This window comes from Thalassophryne amazonica, chromosome 14 (assembly GCF_902500255.1).
Source record: "Thalassophryne amazonica chromosome 14, fThaAma1.1, whole genome shotgun sequence".
NCBI lineage: Eukaryota > Metazoa > Chordata > Actinopteri > Batrachoidiformes > Batrachoididae > Thalassophryne > Thalassophryne amazonica.
Window position 1 is genome coordinate 53384249 of NC_047116.1, and position 20029 is coordinate 53404277.

The 20029-nt window shown below is 41.7% G+C and overlaps 1 long non-coding RNA gene across 1 annotated transcript; it reads right to left on the bottom strand.

The window, feature by feature from the left end:
* Positions 1–592: 592 nt before the first annotated feature.
* On the bottom strand, positions 593–19809 carry LOC117525280. Its single transcript, XR_004565007.1, has 3 exons — positions 19799–19809; positions 19225–19230; positions 593–732 (listed from the first exon to the last, which is right to left on the bottom strand). It is a non-coding gene; the product is annotated as an uncharacterized LOC117525280 (long non-coding RNA).
* Between the last annotated feature and the right edge of the window lie 220 nt (positions 19810–20029).

Here is a 20029-nt window from a genome sequence, read left to right on the forward strand (position 1 = left end):
GTTTTATTTAATTCAGTGAAAGTTTCAAATAACCTGATTATTTTGCAGATTTTCATATTTTAGTGTCAAATTATTCCAATATACAAAGCTGCCCAAAGTTTTTAAGCACCCTGATGTTTGCATATTAATGTGGTTTTTGATATTGAGGAAAAATGAAATGAGTCAAAGTGGATGACGCATTATTGTATATGTTGCATAACATCTACAACCACTTGGAAACAACAGCTAGTTCTATTACGATTAGGTTTTTTTTTCTCTCTTTAGTGCTTTTAATACTATACCAGCCACACGTTTGTGCTAAAAAACAAATTAACTTTAAATTGCACAACTACAGCTTTTATCTCTTCATAGGAATGTCAGACTTGATAACAAACTGTCTAACATCATTTTTGCTAACAACAGACCTCCACAAGGCACAGTTTTATCACCTTTTTTGCCCCCCCCCCTCCCCCCATCACCCCGATGAAGTGACACAGTAATGCTGTCCATCTATGCGTCCAGGTGAAATGCTGTACTCCCTATAACTTTTCGTAGATTTGAGACAAGTTTACCGAAGTTATAGCAGGGAAGCGTCCCTTGAAGATCGAGGTCAAGCTAGATGATGAGTGACCTTGACCAAATATTGAAGGTCACAGAGCCAAAACAAGTGTTTGTGTGTGATGAATACTGTACTCTCAATAACTTTGCAAGGATTTCAGATAGGTTCATCAAATTTGCAGGGAACATGCATCCCTTGAAGGTCGAGGGCAAGTTTGATGATGAGGAACCTCGCCCAAATATTGATGGTCACAGAGCCAAAAGTAGTGTCTGTGTGCCCTTCAGGCCAATATTGTGTTTTTATTCAAACTTTAGACAACTGTCTACAGGCACACTCAGACATCCTGTTTATTCTGTTAAATTGAGGTTTACATGAGAAAATAATTATGTTGACTTTTTCTGACCTGTTTAAACAAGTGGTTATTATTTATTTATTATAAACAAGTGTAAAACAGGCATAAGTGATCAGTTTTAGAAAAACTATTAAATTGAATCTTATAGAAACATATAAAAAGACTGAGATCTGCTTTCTAGTTGAAGTAATTATTGAGATCAGCATAATAGGCAGGTTTAGTTATTGTTTACTATTTTAAAGGTAATGTTTCCATTAGAAACTTGGAAATAATTTGAGACCAAAATGAATACTTTACAACCAGTGTTTCCTGAGATGTGGTACTCATGAAATTATGCAAAAATACAGGACAGGTGGAATATAGCACACAATGCATAACTGCTTTGTGTAGTACACAGCTCGTGCAACATCATCGGTACAATATAGTGGCATAAATACACATTTATAGTGAATGATGACAACACTGAATTATTGGACAGTTGCAGATTTATTTTTAATTATTTGCTCATGTGTATAACACAATTTCACAATGGCAAATTATTATTATTATTTTCTTTTTTACCTGATCTTCTTCATGTTGTTGGTGAGTAAGAATAAAACAACTCCAAAAGCATATCAGGAAAAATTTCAGCTCCATCCCTCTTCACCTGATCTTTTGGAACGTTAACACACTTTTGCAGAAGGAGGTTGGCAGTTAAAGTCCTTGTCTGAAGTCTGTGTAACGCAGTCATGCTGCATCTGTGACCAACGTAAGGGAAGTTGATAAAACCAACAGATATCAGTTGCTCGTTGCATACATTTGGAGATATGTTCTGACAAAATGATGTGTCATCTTGTAACTGAGTGTCATTTCAGTTCTGTGTACGTATTGCAGCACCAGTCTGTGCAGGATATATATATATATATATATATATATATATATATATATATATATATATATATATATATATAAAGAGCAATATTATACTGTAACTCTGTAAAAATTTCAGACATGGTAAATAAATGAAATAATAAAGGATCATTATAAAGGGTCATCATGACTGACAGAGGCCATGAAAATAACAGAACTTCAACCATTTTTAAAAAATATTGGATTATAATCTGTCATTATTGATAGAATACATTTGTTGTTGAATTCATATTTATATTTACAACAGCAGTGTACCTGAGCATCATTGTCTGGGTGCTACATTGTGTAGACATTTATGATACACCAAGGTCCAACCTCTAGCCACCAAAAATGAAGCTGACACTGAAAATAGAAAAAGTTGCATCTACATAGATATAGATACATACAGACATACTGTGGAGTTATTACTGTATGGAACCAAGAAACCACAGATTACCAGAAACTCTTATCAACATAATATGACGTGAAATGGATTATCTGTGTCACGTGTGTTCTTCTGCCGGTAAAGAGTGTCATATTGTTCCTGTGTAAATCAAGCTGTTGTGGGAATGTTCTCAACCATTAAATCCATTTCTAATGGGACTAAAAAGAGACTTCACTTGTCAACATGTGAAGTTCTTGCAGAGATGATTTGCCATCTCCATCGAGGAGCTCACATTTTCACTCGTGCTGTTTGTTTCATTTGTTTGTGTGACTGCTCAAATTGTTTCAGCTGATCATCATGAATCTTGCTGTAATAATCCAGCTTTTAAAGAGTAAGAGCCAAGCAGCAAGCTTCGATGGTGTCAGATGAAGCCTGCCAGAAAAAGCAAAAGTTGCAGTTCCTTGACTAGCTGCTTGAGTCTGGCTTCAAAAATCAGCAGGTTTTCCACTGACGTCCATGTTAAAATGTTGCAACTTTAGCTGAAATAAACATGTTAACAGCCTGGAACAAAAACTGTTTGTTCTTTATAGATAGTTTCCCCCTCTATGACAACTGTATTGGGGTCAATTGTTTCTTGTTTCTTAAACATTTTCAGTTGATAACTTGATAACCCTGCATCTATTTTCAAAATATGACATCATCAGTGGATTTGCTCAGTGGTCTGTGTATGACAGTTGACTATTGCCATAACAAAAAATAAATAAATTCTGGTGATTACCCATGTGGGACTCCAGGGGCCTCGTGTGCTAAGACTTGCGTGGATTTACTCCTGAAACATGGCTGCCACACTGAAAAAATCAGAAACTGCACAAAAAAGTCAGATATATCAAAGAGTGTAAACGCATGGATCCAAGCACGCTGCTTTTGTACATCCCAATCAATGTGGAATTGAGCGCACATGCAGAAGTACCAAATTCCTCCATGTCCACATCCTTATTTAATATGCAAAATTTTTTAAATAGGAATCCCTTGGGACTCCGCTTTCTGTCTGATCATTCACCATGAACAGAGGAAAGAAAAGGAATTTTATCAAGTGTGAGCTAGCGATACTCACAAATGAAGTTGAGACATGCATGAATATTTTATTTGGTACCCTGTCAACTGTAATAACCATGAAATGGAAAAGAAGTGAGTTGGAGCGTGTGTGCGAGGCTGTAAATGATGTGGGCTCAGAGCAGCGTACACACACTGAAGTAAAAAAAAAAAAACAGGTCAGACATAAAGGTGGAAGTTTAGCGGAGGATTTCTGCCCACCACCGAAGCGTGACCACAACAGGTGGGGGATATGTGGAGGACCTTACACCCAGGCTTGGGGAGTAACGGAATACAGTGGTCCCTCACTATAACACGGTTCACCTTTCGCAGCCTCGCAGTTTCGCGGATTTTTTTAGTCCAGTTTTGCATGCTTTTTTTTTTTTTACAGCGCATTGTGTTCTGCTTCCTCATCAAGCAGGCTGGTCACGGCACCGCGAAGGGAGAGTACGCGCAATGTGTTCTGTGTGTCTGTTTATAAGAATCGCCTCACCCCGAAGAAAAAGAGCGCCAACAACTACCCATAAATGTGTTCTTCACTCGGAAAAAGACACCTGCACCGAGGTGTGACTCAGTGGAAAAAGAGCGGTGCCAGGATGAAGAGGCGCAATAATAGGAACTGTGAAATACTGGTTAATAATTTCTTATGTGTCCAACCTCGTAGGCTGATCGTTAAAAATAAATTTGTTAGTTCTAAAAGCCATCATAATTATTTGTAGGAAAACGTTCTATTTTTATTTCTCAAAAAAATGTTTGGGCCTGAAAACAGGTTGGTCTTATTTTTCTACTAAGGTTTGAACTTTGAGAGTGTTTACACACGAGAGAAAAGTGAGAAAATGTTAATGCCTGTTTGAGAAAAGTGTATAAAGTCAGGGGCGTAGGTTTGCATATGGACCATAGGGACAAGTCACAACCAATATTTTGGGATGGCAAAATAGTCCCTACCAATATTTAGCATTTTGTTTATATAACAAAATCATTCACTATTTTTTTGCGAACTCGATACTATAATTTTAGGTCGTCACGTTTTGTGTTTTCGACGTGCCAGAGTGACAGGGTTACCATGTTGCAATTTCATTGGCTCACGTTCTTCTCACATGGACGTAAACAAAGCGCATCTCGTGGCAGGCAGTGCTTCATTTGTAAAGTGGGAGGTCCCGGAGCGCAGAGGATGGGTTGGCTCCGGTGCAGTGTTGCCAGATGTACGATATTATCGTATTTTGTACGATAGTTTGCCATCTGTACGATGTACGATCTATATGGGGAAAAAACCCAATATGTACGATAAATTTCGTTGGTTTGCCCAAACACGCATCTCTCTCTGACACCCAAGAATCATTTTGCAGGCGGTGCACTCAGGCGGCATCAAAAGACACAACACACACAGGGCTGCTGCTGGCTTTGGGCTGCCGGACAGTTATTTGAAAGCCCGCCCCCTCCCTATACAAAGTAATGAGTTCCCATCCAATCTCTGCAGGACAGGACAGGAAGATTCCCCAACCAACATCTTTTTTTTTTTTTCGAAACTGTATTTCAACAAATGCAATAACAAACGAACAAACACAAGAGCAAAGAGATATACAAGAAAAAAAAAAAAAAAAGTTCAAGTTCCTTATGGAGGTGTCAACATTTTTTCTGTGTTCAACAAAATCTGCACAAGTGTCCATGGCATCGGATGACGACAGCGACCTCGAGGTTGAATTCGACTCTTTCTAGTCTGGTACTTAACACATGTTTGTGTTACTTCACAGTCTGGTAGTGCATTTGCTTGTGCATTTGCGTTCTTTTGTGCCATAGTTTCCCCATTAATATAATTACTGTTTAAAAATGTGACATAAAATTCTTTGTAAATTTAAAAAAAAAAAAACGCTAAAATAGCTACGTTGTATGCGTTTTGTTTGTGTACGATAATTTCTCCCAAAATACAATAATTTTGAGGTTTTGGTACGATAGTTTCATATTCATATCTGGCAACACTGCTTCCGGTGCAGAAAAACAAGAAGGGCGGGGGGGAGGGGTTTCGAACAATGCTGTGCGCCACACTTAAAATAAACTGCACACCCACACAAACACGCACACACCCTTCACAAATGAAACTAACATCCTGCCTTTTCCTCAAAAAATACTACATTTATGTTGCTGTCTATGTACTTTTCTGTCACTTTGCGCTCTTTTTCATACTTTTCCCTCGTTTCAAAAGTCACCGAACGCACTTTACTGTAATATATGCAACATATAGCACACTGTTGGAAAGCACGGGTTTCTTGGCTTGTTGTCAGTGTTAAATTTTTCAGAGTGAGAGGGGCTTACATGAGAATTTACGGTAATGAGAATCAGCGGCGCCCTAGTGTGAAACTTCCGTGTTTTTCCTCTGTGTTATGACATCACAGGCTTACGTTTACCGTAATACACCATATTATCATTGGAAATCCCTTTTTTTTTTTTTGGCAAATTAGGTTGCCAGATACCTACAACTGCATTATTGATGAAGAGAATAGATTATACATCTTTGTTTGCAAAAACTTTTTTTTTTTTTTTTGTTAGCTCCACAAGTATTTTTTTTTTGTTGTCTTGTTCTCTCAGGTGTAGGCCTATAGAATAGATTGGTGATTTTGGGTGCAATTTTGTTATTTAAGCTATTTGTTTGTTTGCCTACACACTTAATATTGTAAATAAAGTGTTAAATTATTCAGCATTATGTCGTCATATGTTATGTATTATGCTGTACTTGTGCGTCTAATGGTATGAGTGGGTTAGGGGGTGATGGTGGTGAGCAGGGGGGCCGGGGGGGGGGTGTGTGGTATTGTCCCTACCAAAGCTGAGACCAAACCTACGCCCTTGTATAAAGTGTGTAGTGAGGGCAGTGCTTAATTTGTAAAGTGGGAGGTCCCGGAGCGTAGTGAGGGCAGTGCTTAATTTGTAAAGTGGGAGGTCCCGGAGCGTAGTGAGGGCAGTGCTTAATTTGTAAAGTGGAGGGTCCGGAGCGTAGTGAGGGCAGTGCTTAATTTGTAAAGTGGGAGGTCCCGGAGCGTAGTGAGGGCAGTGCTTAATTCGTAAAGTCGGAGGTCCCAGATCGCAGAGGATGGGTGGCTCCGGTGCAAAAAAAAAAGAAGGACGGGCATGTATTGTAGGCCTAATAACTCTAGTCACACCAAATCCGGATAGAGTACAAATTCCTGTTTAATGATGTACAGTGGTCCCTTGTTTATCGCGCGAGTTACGTTCTAAAAATAACCCACGATAAACGAAATCCATCACAGTTTCTCACTTTCTCTCTTGTGTAAACACTCTTTTTTGTGGTGTGCGAGAAGATTATAAACAGACACACGCAGAACACAATGCGCGGCTCTCCCTTCGCTCACTGCCTCCGTGGGTACGGATGCGGGACCCGCAAAGAATCCAATCCATCTCTCGGTGGCCACGGAGCTCTGCGGCTACGGCCAACATCCGGATCAAAACAGCGAGCGTAGCCTCTGGACCTGTTGCCAGATTTGGCGCAATTCCGCACAGCAGACAGGAGTGCGGTATGAGTGGCAGTGAGAGCAATCGCGGTGATTTTTTTTTTTTTTAATATTTTGTTAGTCAAGAGAGGTTGCTGATCACAGGATCCAGTATAAAAAGCTGGCGGAGCCAACATCAGAGGTTCCGGAGCGCGCTCCGGCTTGCTCCCCCTCAAATTAAGCCCTGAGTGAGGGGTTTTACAACCTTAAAACGTCTATAATAATTGTAAAAAATAACGCTGACTACTTCGCGGATTTCGCTTATTGCGGGCTATTTTTAGAACGTAACTCCCGCGACAAACGAGGGACCACTGTACATGTAACGGCGTACAAAACAGGTAACTGTATTCCGCTACAGTTACAGAAAAAAAAAGACGTATTCAGATTACAGGTATATTTAGTAAAAATTGGGATTAGTTCACAGGATTACAATTTTAAGGCATTTTATGATATTATCTGTATATATTTTTTTTCTTTGGACAGCGACATGACGCCTCCTAACCGAGCAAAATATTGATGAAGCACCCGGATGTTAATACATTTTCAATGGAGATTCGCGACTGAACACACACAGAAAAATGCTCTCAAAATATGTGTTAAAATGCCATTTTGACCTGGATATCGAGCCTGTAAAATTAAATGACATTAAATTATGTCAGGAAAGTATTAAACTTACTCTGACACACACACATTCCCAAATATTAGTGTTGAAAGTTACACGGATCTGCGCTGTTCAAGCTGCTGAGCTGAGGCTCCTGCTGCTGCTGCTGTGTCAACGCAGCTCCTAAAACCATTACATTTATATATATATTATATTTTTACACAATTATCCCTTATTGACCGAGTTTCATTCATGATGTCAGTGGTGTGTGTACACATCTCTATGTGTGGGTGTGACTGTGAGCGGCACAGTGCGGGGTCATTATCTCATTATTTTAAGGTGGAAAATAAAAAAAAAAAAAAAAAAAAAAAAAAAACCCAGTCTTGTCGAACAATTTTAATCACTAACGGCAATTATTTTTCTTGAGTTTTCATTATCCTTCATTTGTTGGGCATTTTTTGCTGAAAATTTAGCAGGTGAACACTGGGTGTGTTTAAAACAATATTGTGGTGTTCTTAATTCATAATGTGAAGTAAAACAGAGCATGCCATGTAAAAGAAACAGTTTTATTTTTGCTTAATAAACTGTACGATGAGGTCAAGACTATTTCTATTTAGTTTCTTTTATCTGTATTAGCATATTTGATATTGGAGTAATCCAGAAGTAATTTAAAGTAATCAAATTACATTACTTTAATATTATGGTACTTGGATTACATTACTGACTACATTTTTCAACAGGTAACTTGTAACTGTATCGGAATACATTTTTAAAGTAACCCTCCCAACTCTGCTTACACCCTTCGATAAAAGAGTGGCCGCAATAGCGGGTGACACAGCTCTCACCAGAGTGGTGGGAGCCCATGAAGGTGACACAGATCATCCCCAAGGTAAATATGCTATAATCATAAATGTTGTCAGTATACCGGTCATATCATAGGCTGCTCACAATACACACAGCACATGCGTAAACATGCCAGGATATTAAACACTTTGACTCATGTTTAATTACATACATTTTTTATTTTGGAATAGACAATGAGCCAGGAGAGGGCACAGATTCCTCCACCAGCCCCGCTGGCTCCACTGTGGTGGAGCCGCTCCTCTTTCCATGACAAAAACTCCTGTAACAGCGGAATGTGCCGTTCATTTCTAAACTGGACACTGTCTTGATCCAGTATGTCGTCTGACTAGCACAGGAATTGTGAAAAGACGTGGACATCAGCACTTTTTCAGCACATTAAGACAGACGTGCGGAGGAGTTCCGCGCGTCGCGGTGGAGCCGCATGGCGCAAAGCAACGCCATGATGAAGTCTTCCAGGACATGTTGGGGCATGTCCAGCTCATGCACAATCACAATCGGATAATCACACTACTGAAAAGCAACCGGAATCCATCTGAAATCCACCTTTAAGCTGTCCTGTGAGACCAACATGGAGGTGGTTTTGTCCCGCGTAAAGAATGGCTCCGTGGTGCGTCCCTCCGCTTTTCTTTCCATGAAAAAAACTCCTGTAACGGTGGAATGTGCCGAAAAAGTGCTGATGTCCACGCCTTCTGCCTTTTTGTGAAAGTCGGACGAAGTCCCAGATCAACAAAGCCTTCACGTTGGAAATGATCTGGTTGTTTCAGCGGGGTCTGAGCATGTCGATCTGGGAGCGCCGCGCTCTCAGCAGTTGTGGGCCGTCCTTAAAGCGGCAGTAACACTCCTTAATCTGTATAATCCCCATAAAATCGTCCCTGAAAGCCATATTAATTTTCCAAACGGTATCCACCTGGAGGTCTCTCACAGTTTCTGGAAAAAAATTGATGCAGCAAAGCTCCAAATCGTTCAGACATTTATTCGCAATAAAAAAACGACGAGAGGGTGGACCAGTGCTCACACAAAGCCTGCTCACAGGCGAATGACGCAACCGACAGGCGTGAAAAAACTCATGCATGCGCACGAAGGTTCAAGCTTGTCTGATGCAATCACACGTGATTCAAATCCATATGTTTTTTGAAAAAAATAAAAAGGTCAGATACTTTTCTAACAGACCTCATATATACACACATACACACACACACCAGTGGTGGGCACAGTTCCGATAATCCGATAACAGAAAATTATTGAAGATAATGTTTTCATTTTTAGATTATCTTTTTAGATAACTTTAAAAAACATTATCGGACTAATTATCTTCTGATAAATTTTTATCTGATAACTTTTAGACTGATAACGTAGTAAACAAAGCTGAACAGCAGCAAACATTTTTAAAATTTAAAATCAGTTGAGCACCTACCTGTTAAAAGTTTCCTAACAAATGTATAGTTCCACCCTCTGCAAACAGAAGAAAGCGGGTTTTAGGAGAAACTGCTCTATCCGCTGCAAGTAAAGGAGAACTGCTCACAAAAAAAAAAAAAAAAAAAAATCATTTCCTTTAACACCATACTGATACGCTGGCAATATCACCCAAGTCATCCAGAGGCATACATTTTTAACTTCAATCAATCAATTTTTGTTGTGTGTTGGGGGGGGGGTTTGGCTGGACATTTTGGTGTTCTTTTCTTTTCTTTGCTCTCCAGGTGGTATGCAAACTGGTTTTTGTCTGTGGAGAAGGTGCTGGCAGAGGAGTCCTTCACCCTCATCAGCGTGATGTGCAGCACCTGTGGATGATGCTCACGTGCAACCTTAAAGACTTTCAGCTGAAGCAGATAATGAGATGGCGTTCTGCATTTAAGCCATGTGTGATTCAAGCAGAATTGCTGGGAACTCGACCTTGTGATGTTCGTTTGTGAGACGCTGAGGACCGCGCCTGGGTTTGACACATCGTGCCTGTGAAGGAGGACGGGTGAGGGACACATGCTGTCAGCACACATCAAAGGTGATTGATTGTCTGAATAAATGTTAATAGTAATTTGGTATTTTGTTACGCAGTATATTTGAACATTGATGAGAATTGTGCAGCTCGCTTCTCACTGCCGTGGCGTGCGGACTGATGATCCTCCACCTGTTGTGAGAAGCTGCTCATTTACATAAAGCTTAAATTCAGACCTGAATGTGTTGCTGATAGTGTGTGCCTTTGAAGGATATTAGTTGGAGCTGCTGACTTACCTCACCTTTTCTATCCTTCACAGAATCGGTTTGTCGTGTCCACCTGGGGGGTGTTTGGCGGTGAACGTGAGTCCAGAAGCGCCGGGCTTCGATCCCTTTGGGCGCTGGAGAGCGCGCCGTCCTTCACTCCGCCAGATAAACGCACTTTTTCTTGTACACTGAGTATTGCACAAGAAGGAGAAAATAAAATTGTTTTGTTTTTTCTGGAACCGCTTTCTGGTTATTTAGCGCTGGGTTCAGTCAGATGCAGGTCCGCTCCTCAACCCGCATCGGCACATAACAGTAGTTCCCGGCCCTTCTAAAATGGACCCAGTGGCAGAAGCGGTTCCATTTGCCGAAAGAGTTCAAGAACACTTGGAGAAAATATGGGAGCAATTACAGCATCTCGCAAACCAAATTAAACAAACAGATGCCCGCGGAGCTTGCAGCACAAGGGGCGTTTTTTTTTGGTTTGGTTAGGGCCCGGTTCCACTCCAGCCTCGGTGGGCCTTTGACCGTTCGTCATTGGTGTTGCCGGGGTGTGGTGCAGCGGGAACGTACCTCAGTCGGAGGGGTGGGCCGATCTGTTGCCGTTCGCCATTTCGGTAGTTCCACCCCTCCCGATAGGCTGGGGGTATGGTCGGGTTGGGACACCGGACGTATTTCCGGTTTTCCGCTGCGCTTCGGGGTTGGGGCCGGGTTAGTTTTTCCTGTTCCCTTCCCTGGCTTAATAATTTTGTGCCGTTCACCAAAATTGAGCCGACAAAGGGCTCTGGGAGTGATCTGGGGTCTTTCGGGGTGCTGGGGGAGGTAACAGGGTTTGTCGGTTGTTTTATTTGCCCCCGGGGTAGTTTAATGAAGTCCACCGGGGGTTGGATTTTTGTGTTTCTTATGTTTCCTTCCAGGTTCCACCTCCAGGGTTGATGGGACGGTCCTCTGGGGGGGAATTGGCTTGTGGGGCCGACTAGCCAAGTGTGGCCGGGTCTGGGGTTCCTGGGTTGTGGGGAGGGTGCCTCCTGGGGTTTGATGGTACGGTCCTCTGGGGGGAGCGGTTGCTCCATGTGTACCTGGGGACCTCTGTGGGATTCCGGCTTTGGCTGTTTCTCCTGGAACTGGCGGTAAAGGTCTTCTGGGGGGTGTTGGGCTCTGCAAGTCGTTCTGGGGGGGTTGTTTGTTATTTTTGTTTGTGAATTTATGTTTGTATTGTGTTGTTGGGGCTGTGTTGGGTTTTTGCATTTGGGAGTTTTTCTTTTCTTCCCGGGGTTGGATGGGATGGTCCCCTGGGGAGGTTTTGGGTGGGTTTTGTGTTTTTCTTGTATGTTAGGTTGTACTTGGGACTCTTTTGGGGTTTTTGTTGATGCCAGCCGGCCTTCCAGCTGCGGTGCCCTGTCCTGCTGTCTGCGGTGGACCTTGGGAGTGTTACGCCGTCTGCTTCCTGACGAGGCCCCGGAGGGAGGTGCTGTTCTCGAACCTGGTCTGTTCGGTCACCGAGAGGCTTCCTGTTGAAGGGGAGGTACTGTTGTGTGTTGGGGGGGTTTGGCTGGACATTTTGGTGTTCTTTTCTTTTCTTTCTCCAGGTGGTATGCAAACTGGTTTTTGTCTGTGGAGAAGGTGCTGGCAGAGGAGTCCTTCACCCTCATCAGCGTGATGTGCAGCACCTGTGGATGATGCTCACGTGCAACCTTAAAGACTTTCAGCTGAAGCAGATAATGAGATGGCGTTCTGCATTTAAGCCATGTGTGATTCAAGCAGAATTGCCGGGAACTCGACCTTGTGATGTTCGTTTGTGAAACGCTGAGGACCGCGCCTGGGTTTGACACATCGTGCCTGTGAAGGAGGACGGGTGAGGGACACATGCTGTCAGCACACATCAGAGGTGATTGATTGTCTCAATAAATGTTAATAGTAATTTGGTATTTTGTTACGCAGTATATTTGAACATTGATGAGAATTGTGCAGCTCGCTTCTCACTGCCGTGGCGTGCGGACTGATGATCCTCCACCTGTTGTGAGAGCTGCTCATTTACATAAAGCTTAAATTCAGACCTGAATGTGTTGCTGATAGTGTGTGCCTTTGAAGGATATTAGTTGGAGCTGCTGACTTACCTCACCTTTTCTATCCTTCACAGAATCGGTTTGTCGTGTCCACCTGGGGGGTGTTTGGCGGTGAACGTGAGTCCAGAAGCGCCGGGCTTCGATCCCTTTGGGCGCTGGAGAGCGCGCCGTCCTTCACTCCGCCAGATAAACGCACTTTTTCTTGTACACTGAGTATTGCACAAGAAGGGGAAAATAAAATTGTTTTGTTTTTTCTGGAACCGCTTTCTGGTTATTTAGCGCTGGGTTCAGTCAGACGCAGGTCCGCTCCTCAACCCGCGTCGGCACATAACAAATTTTATTTATTTAGCGCCAAATCACAACAAACAGTTGCCCCAAGGCGCTTTATATTGTAAGGCAAGGCCATACAATAATTACGTAAAAACCCCAATGGTCAAAACGACCCCCTGTGAGCAAGCACTTGGCAACAGTGGGAAGGAAAAACTCCCTTTTAACAGGAAGAAACCTCCAGCAGAACCAGGCTCAGGGAGGGGCAGTCTTCTGCTGGAACTGGTTGGGGCTGAGGGAGAGAACCAGGAAAAAGACATGCTGTGGAGGGGAGCAGAGATCAATCACTAATGATTAAATGCAGAGTGGTGCATACAGAGCAAAAAGAGAAAGAAACACTCAGTGCATCATGGGAACCCCCCAGCAGTCTAAGTCTATAGCAGCATAACTAAGGGATGGTTCAGGGTCACCTGATCCAGCCCTAACTATAAGCTTTAGCAAAAGGAAAGTTTTAAGCCTAATCTTAAAAGTAGAGAGGGTGTCTGTCTCCCTGATCCGAACTGGGAGCTGGTTCCACAGGAGAGGAGCCTGAAAGCTGAAGGCTCTGCCTCCCATTCTACTCTTACAAACCCTAGGAACTACAAGTAAGCCTGCAGTCTGAGAGCGAAGCGCTCTATTGGGGTGATATGGTACTATGAGGTCCCTAAGATAAGATGGGACCTGATTATTCAAAACCTTATAAGTAAGAAGAAGAATTTAAATTCTATTCTAAAATTAACAGGAAGCCAATGAAGAGAGGCCAATATGGGTGAGATATGCTCTCTCCTTCTAGTCCCCGTCAGTACTCTAGCTGCAGCATTTTGAATTAACTGAAGGCTTTTCAGGGAACTTTTAGGACAACCTGATAATAATGAATTACAATAGTCCAGCCTAGAGGAAATAAATGCATGAATTAGTTTTTCAGCATCACTCTGAGACAAGACCTTTCTAATTTTAGAGATATTGCGTAAATGCAAAAAAGCAGTCTTACATATTTGTTTAATATGCGCTTTGAATGACATATCCTGATCAAAAATGACTCCAAGATTTCTCACAGTATTACTAGAGGTCAGGGTAATGCCATCCAGAGTAAGGATCTGGTTAGACACCATGTTTCTAAGATTTGTGGGGCCAAGTACAATAACTTCAGTTTTATCTGAGTTTAAAAGCAGGAAATTAGAGGTCATCCATGTCCTTATGTCTGTAAGACAATCCTGCAGTTTAGCTAATTGGTGTGTGTCCTCTGGCTTCATGGATAGATAAGCTGGGTATCATCTGCGTAACAATGAAAATTTAAGCAATGCCGTCTAATAATACTGCCTAAGGGAAGCATGTATAAAGTGAATAAAATTGGTCCTAGCACAGAACCTTGTGGAACTCCATAATTAACCTTAGTCTGTGAAGAAGATTCCCCATTTACATGAACAAATTGTAATCTATTAGATAAATATGATTCAAACCACCACAGCGCAGTGCCTTTAATACCTATGGCATGCTCTAATCTCTGTAATAAAATTTTATGGTCAACAGTATCAAAAGCAGCACTGAGGTCTAACAGAACAAGCACAGAGATGAGTCCACTGTCTGAGGCCATAAGAAGATCATTTGTAACCTTCACTAATGCTGTTTCTGTACTATGATGAATTCTAAAACCTGACTGAAACTCTTCAAATAGACCATTCCTCTGCAGATGATCAGTTAGCTGTTTTACAACTACCCTTTCAAGAATTTTTGAGAGAAAAAGAAGGTTGGAGATTGGCCTATAATTAGCTAAGATAGCTGGGTCAAGTGATGGCTTTTTAAGTAATGGTTTAATTACTGCCACCTTAAAAGCCTGTGGTACATAGCCAACTAATAAAGACAGATTGATCATATTTAAGATCGAAGCATTAAATAATGGTAGGGCTTCCTTGAGCAGCCTGGTAGCAATGGGGTCTAATAGACATGTTGATGGTTTGGATGAAGTAACTAATGAAAATAACTCAGACAGAACAATCTGAGAGAAAGAATCTAACCAAATACCGGCATCACTGAAAGCAGCCAAAGATAACGATACGTCTTTGGGATGGTTATGAGTAATTTTTTCTCTAATAGTTAAAATTTTATTAGCAAAGAAAGTCACGAAGTCATTACTAGTTAAAGTTAAAGGAATACTCGGCTCAATAGAGCTCTGACTCTTTGTCAGCCTGGCTACAGTGCTGAAAAGAAACCTGGGGTTGTTCTTATTTTCTTCAATTAGTGATGAGTAGTAAGATGTCCTAGCTTTACGGAGGGCTTTTTTATAGAGCAACAGACTCTTTTTCCAGGCTAAGTGAAGATCTTCTAAATTAGTGAGACGCCATTTCCTCTCCAACGTTCGGGTTATCTGCTTTAAGCTGCGAGTTTGTGAGTTATACCACGGAGTCAGGCACTTCTGATTTAAAGCTCTCTTTTTCAGAGGAGCTACAGCATCCAAAGTTGTCTTCAATGAGGATGTAAAACTATTGACGAGATACTCTATCTCACTTACAGAGTTTAGGTAGCTACTCTGCACTGTGTTGGTATATGGCATTAGAGAACATAAAGAAGGAATCATATCCTTAAACCTAGTTACAGCGCTTTCTGAAAGACGTATAGTGTAATGAAACTTATTCCCCACTGCTGGGTAGTCCATCAGAGTAAATGTAAATGTTATTAAGAAATGATCAGACAGAAGGGAGCTTTCAGGGAATACTGTTAAGTCTTCAATTTCCATACCATAAGTCAGAACAAGATCTAAGATATGATTAAAGTGGTGGGTGGACTCATTTACATTTTGAGCAAAGCCAATTGAGTCTAATAATAGATTAAATGCAGTGTTGAGGCTGTCATTCTCAGCATCTGTGTGGATGTTAAAATCGCCCACTATAATTATCTTATCTGAGCTAAGCACTAAGTCAGACAAAAGGTCTGAAAATTCACAGAGAAACTCACAGTAACGACCAGGAGGACGATAGATAACAACAAATAAAACTGGTTTTTGGGACTTCCAATTTGGATGGACTAGACTAAGAGTCAAGCTTTCAAATGAATTAAAGCTCTGTCTGGGTTTTTGATTAATTAATATGCTGGAATGTAAGATTGCTGCTAATCCTCCTCCTCGGCCCGTGCTACGAGCGTTCTGGCAGTTAGTGTGACTCGGGGGTGTTGACTCATTTGAACTAACATATTCATCCTGCTGTAACCAGGTTTCTGTAAGGCAGAATAAATCAATATGTTGATCAATTATTATATCATTTACTAACAGGGACTTAGAAGAGAGAGACCTAATGTTTAATAGACCACATTTAACTGTTTTAGTCTGTGGTGCAGTTGAAGGTGCTATATTATTTTTTCTTTTTTAATTTTTATGCTTAAATAGATTTTTGCTGGTTATTGGTGGTCTGGGAGCAGGCACCATCTCTACGGGGATGGGGTAATGAGGGGATGGCAGGGGGAGAGAAGCTGCAGAGAGATGTGTAAGACTACAACTCTGCTTCCTGGTCCCAACTCTGGATAGTCACGGTTTGGAGGATTTAAGAAAATTGGCCAGATTTCTAGAAATCAGAGCTGCTCCATCCAAAGTGGGATGGATGCCGTCTCTCCTAACAAGACCAGGTTTTCCCCAGAAGCTTTGCCAATTATCTATGAAGCCCACCTCATTTTTTGGACACCACTCAGACAGCCAGCAGTTCAAGGAGAACATGCGGCTAAACATGTCACTCCCGGTCCGATTGGGGAGGGGCCCAGAGAAAACTACAGAGTCCGACATTGTTTTTGCAAAGTTACACACCGATTCAATGTTAATTTTAGTGACCTCCGATTGGCGTAACCGGGTGTCATTACTGCCGACGTGAATTACAATCTTACCAAATTTACGCTTAGCCTTAGCCAGCAGTTTCAAATTTCCTTCAATGTCGCCTGCTCTGGCCCCCGGAAGACAATTGACTATGGTTGCTGGTGTCGCTAACTTCACATTTCTCAAAACAGAGTCGCCAATAACCAGAGTTTGATCCTCTGCGGGTGTGTCGCCGAGTGGGGAAAAAACGGTTAGAAATGTGAACGGGTTGGCGGTGTACACGGGGCTTCTGTTTAGGGCTACGCTTCCTCCTCACAGTCACCCAGTCGGCCTGCTTTCCCGGCTGCTCGGGATCTGCCAGAGGGAAACTAACGGCGGCTAAGCTACCTTGGTCCGCACCGACTACAGGGGCCTGGCTAGCTGTAGAATTTTCCACGGTGCGGAGCCGAGTCTCCAATTCGCCCAGCCTGGCTACAAATAAGCTACACTTATTACAAGTACCATTACTGCTAAAGGAGGCCGAGGAATAACTAAACATTTCACACCCAGAGCAGAAAAGTGCGGGAGAGACAGGAGAAGCCGCCATGCTAAACCGGCTAAGAGCTAGTAGCTGCGCTAAGCTAGCGGATTCCTAAAAACACACAAAGTGAATAATGTGTAACTAATTTAGAGGTGATTCAGCAGAGTGCTTTAGTTAAGGCATGTGAAGATTACACTGTGAAACAAATCGTTATCTAGGTAACTAGATCAATCTAACTGCGCAGATTAAACAGCTAACAGATACAGCAAAACACCGCTGTGCTCCGGAACAGGAAGTGATACAATACCGCAGTGAGAGCCAACCACCAGTAGAGGCAAGCAAGAGCCTCTACTGGTGGTTTGAACGTATGGTTCAAATTTTAACCAAACTAATTTTGGACAAGTTATTTAAAATTACTGTCGTGTCTGAAGTTTTATAAAGTGAAAATATCAGATATATGTTTTCGTTTTAAAGTAATGTGCTAATTTTTAAGGTTTTAGTGAGCACATGCTGTGTCCAGCAGTGCATTATGGGTAGAATAGGGTAATCTCAGTACGTTCATGACAGGACAAATGCATTTCAGACACTCTGTTCAGGCTCCATGGACAACAGCATTAAACTTTAGCGCCTAAAACTCTTGTGAATATATTATCTGGGTTTATAGACGTTATTGTATTTGCGTTTGTTAAATTCCAGGCATCTTAAATGTAGCAGACATGGATTATCTGGAATTTTGTTTTGGCAAGTTTTCAAGGCCTCTACTGCCATCTACTGGCCAGTAGTGTTCATGGCAGTTCATGGCAGTATTCATCCTGAAGCTAGGCAGACACTGTATGATATTTTAATCACTGTACTCAGTTTCAGTTCAAACTGTACCACAGAACCGCACGGTGTAAAAGTTCAGAGCACACGCTTTATGTTCTCACACACATTGTATGTTCAAAAACCACACGTTGAACTTGTGTTTCCAGAAGCAAAACAAAATCTTTTTTTCAAACTTAATTTACAAAAACTCTCAATGGGAGACATCAAAGTTTAAAAACAAAACAAAACAACAACAACAACAACAACAAAACATTACAAGACAGGTCTGCGGTGTTTCCACATGCACAGTGCAAGCGGTTGGATGCTTGTAGCTCTTCAGCAGCAAGATACCCTCACGACGGCTAACCAGAATAATATCAAACAGGTTTGATTTTCATTCGGCCATACGATCGCCGATCAGGAGGTGGTCGTGAGATGTTAAACGCAGCTTGTTACTCCATGTACACTACACAATGCAGGACGTGTGATTAACCTGAAACTCGGTCCAAAAAATTCTCGCACGAATGAAAAATCATCTGAAAAAGGGCCAAAACTCGCACAGTGTAAAGCCAACATTTATGTGTCAAGACAATATTGAGTGCACACTGTACAATATAATAAACGTGCGCACGGCACTAATAAAATGTATGCACATTCTCTCCACATGCAAAACATTTTGCGATGACACTTCCAGGGCTTTATCATTTATCTTTATCTTCCAAGGGTTTTATCATGATGTCAAATGAAAGAAAATGTGCATGCTTATGCCTTGATGGGTGTTCAATTGATTTATGATGGTTTTGAAATGATACAATATTATACGGTTTGATTAATGATTGAAATATGTGCTTATTGTGAATTGTATTGAACATGCGGAACTGCTGACAGATTTGTTGACTCTCAAATCAGTAAAGTGTTTTAGTTTAAGGTTTAAATAACATATGCTTAAGTTGGGTGTAACACATTGGTTTAAAACATGTCAGAAATTGACCATTTTTGAATAAAATCATGACTAATGGCTGACATGATGTTTCATGATATGTTCAAAGGTCATGAGGTCAAGATGTGCACTGCAAATAATATTGTTGTTGCCTCTGTTTATAATCAAAAGGTTTGTACATTTATGTTTGAATTATGCTCATCAATAATGTACAGTTGAATGATTGTACTGTTCAAAATTAATTGCTGCTTGTAAAATGTGAGTGACCTCATACTTTGACTGTGTGAAAGAATTTTGCTTCCAGAGGGAAAACAGTGGCCGGGTTATTTCTTATCTGAAGCCAGCCTTGAAAGTGTCTGGAGAAATACAATAACGCTACTGTAAACTGAACTGAACTGAATATGGACCTGTTCTCATACAGAGCTGTAAACAATAATAAGAAGAGAGTGATTCTTTAACACTGATCTACATTAATTAGTTACACTTGCCGTGAAGGCAAAGTGGGGGTGTATGTGCTTGTAACCTTTGCACCCAGGGTGATTATCAGATCAGTTTCCATCACAACGTGGGACTAAGGATTAATACAATGTTCCACCTCTACCATGAAGTACATGTTTGTGCTCAGACTGAGGACGTGTGGGACTGGGTGCCATGCCCGGACAGATTTCTGGACTGCAATCCATTTTTGCACAAAGATGAGTGATTTTTGATGACTGATCTGCTCTGCTGTTTTAATAAACCTGGTGTCGTGAAAGTGTAGTGACACGGACCCACAACAGGGGGCGCAAATGAACGGTCAATAGATGAGCCAAAAAGTAACAATTTAATGTTGTGAAGGTGCACAACGAATATACAGACAATCTCAGTATCTGATAACAGTTAATCCACAAAGGTGACGTGTGAGCAGGCTCGAGGATAGAAGACGTCTGTCCTGAGAAGAGCCGGAACCACACGATTTCCGCCGCCACCGAACCTGGTGAATACTGGAGCCGCCAAGTCCCGAATTCCCAGGTGATCACCGTCCCCGACTGTCGGATCTGGTACTGCTGGCGAAGAGCAAAGACAGTCAAGTGTGGGGGTGTGTACACCCCGTAACAACAACGGTGGGAATGCCACCTCCACCTCTAACACACACTCGTGCAGCGTCTGTGTAACCACTTATCTGACGTAGGACGAAAACAGTC